This window comes from Salvelinus alpinus, chromosome 1 (assembly GCF_045679555.1).
Source record: "Salvelinus alpinus chromosome 1, SLU_Salpinus.1, whole genome shotgun sequence".
Lineage (NCBI taxonomy): Eukaryota > Metazoa > Chordata > Actinopteri > Salmoniformes > Salmonidae > Salvelinus > Salvelinus alpinus.
In genome coordinates, this window is record NC_092086.1 from 98,609,401 (window position 1) to 98,617,847 (window position 8,447).

An 8,447-nucleotide genomic window follows, 5' to 3' on the forward strand; every position below is an offset into this window, starting at 1 on the left:
CGCCTGTCCAACATCACTACTTTGGACGGCTCTGACTTAGAATATGTGGACCACTACAAATACCTAGGTGTCTGGTTAGACTGTAAACTCTCCTTCCAGACCCACATCAAACATCTCCAATCCAAAGTCAAATCTAGAATTGGCTTCCTATTCCGCAACAAAGCATCCTTTACTCATGCTGCCAAACATACCCTTGTAAAACTGACCATCCTACCAATCCTCGACTTCGGTGATGTCATTTACAAAATAGCCTCCAAAACCCTACTCAATAAATTGGATGCAGTCTATCACAGTGCCATCCGTTTTGTCACCAAAGCCCCATATACTACCCACCACTGCGACCTGTACACTCTCGTTGGCTGGCCCTCGCTTCATACTCGTCGCCAAACCCACTGGTTCCAGGTCATCTACAAGACCCTGCTAGGTAAAGTCCCCCCTTATCTCAGCTCGCTGGTCACCATAGCAGCACCTACCTGTAGCACGCGCTCCAGCAGGTATATCTCTCTAGTCACCCCCAAAACCAATTCTTCCTTTGGACGCCTCTAGTTCCAGTTCTCTGCTGCCAATGACTGGAACGAACTACAAAAATCTCTGAAACTGGAAACACCTATCTCCCTCACTAGCTTTAAGCACCAGCTGTCAGAGCAGCTCATAGATTACTGCACCTGTACATAACCCATCTACAATTTAGCCCAAACAACTACCTCTTTACCTACTGTATTTATTTATTAATTTATTTTGCTCCTTTGCACCCCATTATTTCTGTCTCTACTTTGCACTTTCTTCCACTGCAAACCAACCATTCCAGTGTTTTTTTTAGTTTTTATTTTACTTGCTGTGTTGTACTCACTTCGCCTCCATGGCCTTTTTATATTTTTATTTATTTATACATATATTTGTTTGCCTTCACCTCCCTTATCTCACCTCACTTGCTCACATTGTATATAGACTTATATATTTTTTTTTTTCACTGTATTATTGACTATATGTTTGTTTTACTCCATGTGTAACTATGTGTTGTTGTATGTGTCGAACTGCTTTGCTTTATCTTGGCCAGGTCGCAATTGTAAATGAGAACGTGTTCTCAATTTGCCTACCTGGTTAAATAAAGGTTAAATAAAAATAAAATAAATAAACACTAAAAATGTGATATATTTGAATATTATATGAAAATCCATGCACTTTTCTGTCATTCAATGGAATCAGTCCAAAAGCTCCTCCTCCCACACTGTCATGCGCATGATAAGGGTATTCGCTCGCCCTCTTCCAGACTGCGTCATTTCAGACAAACAGCGAACATGGCGGGTCTAGTTGCAAAGAAGTGTATCACCCCGCTTGTTGTGATGAGAAGGATTACTTCCCCGGAATATACGGTCCAAGCCGCCTACCACAAGAAGGTAAAATAACCTGTATAGCTAGCTACATTTGATGGCTGATAAATTAAACCATGTGTCCCTGTTTAGGTCGTAAACTCGTTAAATGTGAATTCCTTGCAAGCTTGTTTTGACAACGAACCTAGGCTAACGTTAGCTAGTTGCTATAAGTACATTTGGCATTGATTATCTAGTTATGTATTTGTTTCTCTTAGAGTATCTAGTTGAAATATATTTTAAAATAGAGGTCGAAGTAGCTAGCTTAGTTAACAACATGCGTCACATGCCTTGACTAGTTCTATAGCGTACATCTAGCTAGCTAACATGTTAGATAATGTTCTTTCTAAAAATGCTATTTTTCTGCCAATCTAATTTTAATCTCCAGCTTTGTCTCGGTTGATGCAGGTCTTAACTGATGTAGCTAGTTATACCTGAAGGTTAAGCTGTTTCTTCCTAAACTGTTTTTGTTAATTCCTTAAATTAGATGTTTGGTAACACTAACGTCAGTTACGCTACATGTGTCCGTCAAATCTCTGAAGCAGCATAGCGGTAGCACCAGTGTACTACCTGCCCTGGCAATACGCAGTTTCATTGATTCTGGATTTTTCTACAGAACGTGTGAAATAAGATCACATTTCCACAGTAACTCTCGGTTTCTGTTGAACCTGTTATATACATGTGTAAGAGAACGCCATAACCTATTAATTATGCCATCTATTTGGTGGAATTGTCCATTTGGATTTAGGCTAACATTTCATCACTCATTCTGAACATGTATGAATGTCTTGTAAACCATCTTTGGCCAAAAGGAACATGAGTTTGGTAATTTAAGGCCGCTCCCACAGTTATGAGATTTAGGCTAGTCAATAAAACAACCGTTATCAGTACCAACTGGCAACTAACAAACTCACCAAATATTTAGGCTCTTCAGACACACAGCATTTTTCAATAATGCAGAGAATGACCTGCATCATGGCGATTACGTCTGGGGGGAGGGAGGTTGCAGCAGGAAGTACTACTGTTGTGGACAGTGGAGTCCTGCCCTAATCTGTTTATTTTATTTTCCCTTACATAATGTTGAAACTACCCATTGCATAACAGGAGTGCAAGAGTCCTCCCAGCCTTGAGCCTGCTTTTTTGAGAGACAGTTGGAATTAATTTAAGGATGATATTATGTGAATGTTTGTAGCTATGCAGCAGGGAATATTACCAAGATGGGTTCATTTATAAACTTGAGTTAAGTAATAAAATGGTTTTGTCTCCTTGTTGCTATGTTTAGGTAGTGGACCACTATGAGAACCCAAGGAATGTTGGATCCCTGGACAAGACCTCCAAGAATGTGGGGACGGGCTTGGTGGGAGCCCCAGCTTGTGGAGATGTGATGAAGCTTCAGGTACGTTGGTCCCCTGTCCTCATTACTTCCTGTCTCACCATGGCAACCTCAGATGGCCTTGGATTTTGAATGAGGTCACTATGTCTTGGTTGTGTTCCAAAGAAGCAGATAACAACACAGATAGGACTTAACAAGAAGCAGCATGCTCTATTTATTTAGTTACAAAGTGTATGTATTTAGTAATGTTACATAATTGTTTATTCAATTATGTGGACAAAAGACAGTTGCATAAAGTGACTAATCTACAGATTGAGGTGGACGATCAGGGGAAGATTGTGGATGCCAGGTTCAAGACGTTTGGCTGCGGCTCAGCCATTGCCTCCAGCTCCCTGGTAACAGAGTGGGTGAAGGGCAAATCCGTGAGTGAACATTCTGCATCCATGACACTTCCTCTGCTTCCTGTGTTACTGTTCTGTTGCCCTGTTTTCAATTTCTCAAATCAAGTCATTTCCACCACACTGTTTTTTCCTTTCATTACATATCGTGGTTAGATCAAGTTTATTTCTTGGTTGGTGAAATGTTGCCCTCTTTTTGGCTTTCAGATTAACGAAGCAATGACAATAAAGAACACTGACATTGCCAAAGAGCTCAGTCTTCCACCTGTTAAACTTCACTGCTCCAGTAAGCTCTTATTTCAGTCTGATATATAATACTGTTCTGCCCTGTCTAACAAGCTGAATTTCTAAACCATACGTGCCTTTTTAATCTATTTTACAACCATGTGAAATGTTTGCCCCTTTCTCCAGTGCTGGCAGAGGATGCCATCAAAGCTGCCCTGAATGACTACCGTCTCAAACAGCAGGATGGCAAGATTGAGACTGTCAAAGCCAGCAACTAAGGGAGGACTCTCATGTAGTCCTGGACACCCTTGTCCTGCACCCTACTACCAAGGAGACACTCAAATGTAGTCCTGGCTCCCCACTCCTCCACCCTTCTATACATGGGGCATCCTAAATGAGTCCAGGTTATGTCCACCCATACAACGTACATAGACAACACAGTATACACACCAGGCCCCTGTGGCATTCTGTGGTTTCCCAGTCTTTACTCTGTAGCCTGTCACGTTAACGCACAATTTAAAGGCACTGATCGGGTGATTGGTACAAAGTAAGCCTTATTTTCAGGAGTGAGAAATGCAAAGTGAGCCGAGACAAGTTTGCTTTGTCTTTATTCGCTTTATTTTGTCAGGATTTTGTCATGGTTTGGGGGTATTTTCAATTGGGAAATGATTATGGATGCTGTGGTGAAGTATTGAATAAGACTTCTAACGGTATCCCATCAACACCCATGTAGCGCACATGTGTTGAAGGCAATGAGGAAATGCAGTGCGGGAGATGTGAAATGACAGCAAACTGTTAAGGTATCTATTTGGATTCTTTTGTCACATTTCAGACTTCCTGGTTGTAATGCAAATTAATAAAGTAAGGTGTGTACGTAGTATGTTATGTCTTATTTTTTTTGTCATGCAAGGTCTCTATAATCCGCTTTGAGGTATTGTCTAGTATTTCTCAGCAGTGTGCAGACTACCAGAAATTAGAGCAATGCTTGTATTCTCCACTAGATGGCATCATTGGCATACTTTATCCTGAGCCATGTAAATACATTCTGACTTCATCCATAAATGCAGATAATGGTTATGCTTTTATCAAATACCAAACACAACACATTTTAGAATCTCTACTGTCTCCACAATTTCTACCATATTCAACCAAAGAACACTGAAAAATAAAGAAAGCAGCACCTCTACAACCATTTTTGGTGTGTGTCTGGTCATGTTTTCAACCACACTACACATACACACGACTAACCAGCCTGCATTGTAAAGGCACAGTACGAGTAGAGTAGACTGCTATGTTTGGTGCTTTCCCAAGTTCTTTCACAGGATCTGGGTCTGCAGCAGAGCAACGGTTGTCCCTTAATGGGTCATTACTGAGTTGCTACATCTACTTTTGAACTGTGCACATTACAGAAATTGCTCTGCCATTTCCTGGTTGCTGAAATTGTAATAGTTTGCCTAATTTTAGTTTGTGACAAAAGCAAGTATAGTGTAGAGAATCATTGTAATCATTTCTTATCTGTCTGTTAAGAGAATTTTGTTCTCAATGTTCATAAACTGAACTTCAATTAAACTATTCTGTCTGTTAAATCAAATTTTATTAGTCACATACACATGGTTAGCAGATGTTAATGCGAGTGTAGCGAAATGCTTGTGCTTCTAGTTCCGACAATGCAGTAATAACAACAAGTAATCTAACCTAACAATTCCACAACTACTACCTTATACACACAAGTGTAAAGGGATAAAGAATATGTACATAAAGATATATGAATGAGTGATGGTACAGAACGGCATAGGCAAGATGCAGTAGATGGTATAGAGTACGGTATATACATATGAGATGAGTACTGTAGGGTATGTAAACATAAAGTGGCATAGTTTAAAGTGGCTAGTGGTACATGTATTACATAAAGATGGCAAGATGCAGTAGATGATATAGAGTACAGTATATACATATACATATGAGATGGGTAATGTAGGGTATGTAAACATTATATTAAGTGGCATTGTTTAAAGTGGCTAGTGGTACATTTTTACATAATTTCCATCAATTCCCATTTTTAAAGTGGCTGGAGTTGAGTCAGTATGTTGGCAGCGGCCGCTAAATGTTAGTGGTGGCTGTTTAACAGTCTGATGGCCTTGAGATAGAAGCTGTTTTTCAGTCTCTCGGTCCCTGCTTTGATGCACCTGTACTGACCTCGCCTTCTGGATGATAGCGGGGTGAACAGGCAGTGGCTTGGGTGGTTGTTGTCCTTGATGATCTTTATGGCCTTCCTGTGACATCGGGTGGTGTAGGTGTCCTGGAGGGCAGGTAGTTTGCCCCCGGTGATGCGTTCTGCAGACCTCACTACCCTCTGGAGAGCCTTACGGTTGTGGGCGGAGCAGTTGCCGTACCAGGCGGTGATACAGCCCGACAGGATGCTCTCGATTGTGCATCTGTAGAAGTTTGTGAGTGCTTTTGGTGACAAGCTGAATTTCTTCAGCCTCCTGAGGTTGAAGAGGCGCTGCTGCGCCTTCTTCACAACGCTGTCTGTGTGGGTGGACCAATTCAGTTTGTCCGTGATGTGTACACCGAGGAACTTAAAACTTTCCACCTTCTCCACTACTGACCCGTCGATGTGGATAGGGGGGTGCTCCCTCTGCTGTTTCCTGAAGTCCACAATCATCTCCTTTGTTTTGTTGACGTTGAGTGTGAGGTTATTTTCCTGACACCACACTCCGAGGGCCCTCACCTCCTCCCTGTAGGCCGTCTCGTCGTTGTTGGTAATCAAGCCTACCACTGTAGTGTCATCCGCAAACTTGATGATTGAGTTGGAGGCGTGCATGGCCACGCAGTCGTGGGTGAACAGGGAGTACAGGAGAGGGCTCAGAACGCACCCTTGTGGGGCCCCAGTGTTGAGGATCAGCGGGGTGGAGATGTTGTTACCTACCCTCACCACCTGGGGGCGGCCCGTCAGGAAGTCCAGGACCCAGTTGCACAGGGCGGGGTCGAGACCCAGGGTCTCGAGCTTGATGACGAGTTTGGAGGGTACTATGGTGTTAAATGCTGAGCTGTAATCGATGAACAGCATTCTCACATAGGTATTCCTCTTGTCCAGATGGGTTAGGGCAGTGTGCAGTGTGGTTGCGATTGCGTCGTCTGTGGACCTATTGGGTCGGTAAGCAAATTGGAGTGGGTCTAGGGTGTCCGGTAGGGTGGAGGTGATATGGTCCTTGACTAGTCTCTCAAAGCACTTCATGATGACGGAAGTGAGTGCTACGGGGCGGTAGTCGTTTAGCTCAGTTACCTTAGCTTTCTTGGGAACAGGAACAATGGTGGCCCTCTTGAAGCATGTGGGAACAGCAGACTGGGATAAGGATTGATTGAATATGTCCGTAAACACACCAGCCAGCTGGTCTGCGCATGCTCTGAGGACGCGGCTGGGAATGCCGTCTGGGCCTGCAGCCTTGCGAGGGTTAACACGTTTAAATGTTTTACTCACCTCGGCTGCAGTGAAGGAGAGCCCGCAGGTTTTGGTAGCGGGCCGTGTCAGTGGCACTGTATTGTCCTCAAAGCGGGCAAAAAAGTTATTTAGCCTGTCTGGGAGCAAGACATCCTGGTCCGCGACGGGGCTGGTTTTCTTTTTGTAATCCGTGATAGACTGTAGACCCTGCCACATACCTCTTGTGTCTGAGCTGTTGAATTGCGACTCTATTTTGTCTCTGTACTGGGACTTAGCCTGTTTGATTGCCTTGCGGAGAGAATAGCTACACTGTTTGTATTCGGTCATGTTTCCGGTCACCTTGCCCTAGTTAAAAGCAGTGGTTCGCGCTTTCAGTTTCACGCGAATGCTGCCGTCAATCCACGGTTTCTGGTTTGGGAATGTTTTAATCGTTGCTGTGGGTACGACATCGTCAATGCACTTCCTAATGAACTCGCTCACCGAATCAGCATATTCGTCCATGTTGTTGTTGGACGCAATGCGGAACATATTCCAATCCGCGTGATCGAAGCAGTCTTGAAGCGTGGAATCAGATTGGTCGGACCAGCGTTGAACAGACCTGAGCGCGGGAGCTTGTTGTTTTAGTTTCTGTTTGTAGGCTGGAATCAACAAAATGGAGTCGTGGTCAGCTTTTCCGAAAGGAGGGCGGGGGAGGGCCTTATATGCGTCGCGGAAGTTAGTATAACAATGATCCAGGGTTTTACCAGCCCTGGTAGCACAATCGATATGCTGATAGAATTTAGGGAGTTTTGTTTTTAGATTAGCCTTGTTAAAATCCCCAGCTACGATGAATGCAGCCTCAGGGTGTGTGGTTTCCAGTTTACAAAGAGTCAGATAAAGTTCGTTCAGGGCCATCGATGTGTCTGCTTGGGGGGGAATATATACGGCTGTGATTATGATCGAAGAGAATTCCCTTGGTAGATAATGCGGTCGACATTTGATTGTGAGGAGTTCTAGATCAGGTGAACAGAATGACTTGAGTTCCTGTGTGTTGTTATGATGATCACACCACGTCTCGTTAATCATAAGGCATACCCCCCCACCCCTCTTCTTACCAGAAAGATGTATGTTTCTGTCGGCGCGATGCGTGAAGAAACCAGCTGGCTGCACCGACTCCGTTAGCGTCTCTTGAGTTAGCCATGTTTCCGTGAAGCAGAGCACGTTGCAATCCCTGATGTCTCTCTGGAATGTTACCCGTGCTCGGATTTCATCAACCTTATTGTCAAGAGACTGGACATTGGCGAGTAGTATGCTAGGGAGTGGAGCGCGATGTGCCCGTCTCCGAAGCCTGACCAGGAGACCGCTACGTTTGCCCCTTTTACGGCGTCGCATAGGGTCCCCGGCTGGGATCAGATCCATTGTATTGGGTGGAAGGCAAAACACTGGATCCGTTTCGGGAAAGTCATATTCCTGGTTATAACGATGGTGAGTTGACGTTAATCGTATATTCAGTAGTTCCTCCCGACTGTATGTAATGAAACCGAAGATTACCTGGGGTACCGATGTAAGAAATAACACATAAAAAAACAAAATACTGCATATTTTCCAAGGAACGCGAAGCGAGGCGGCCATCTCGGTCGGCGCTAAGAATTTGTAAGGTTCTTATTGAAATGAAACAGACAGAGGCCAGTCTACAATAG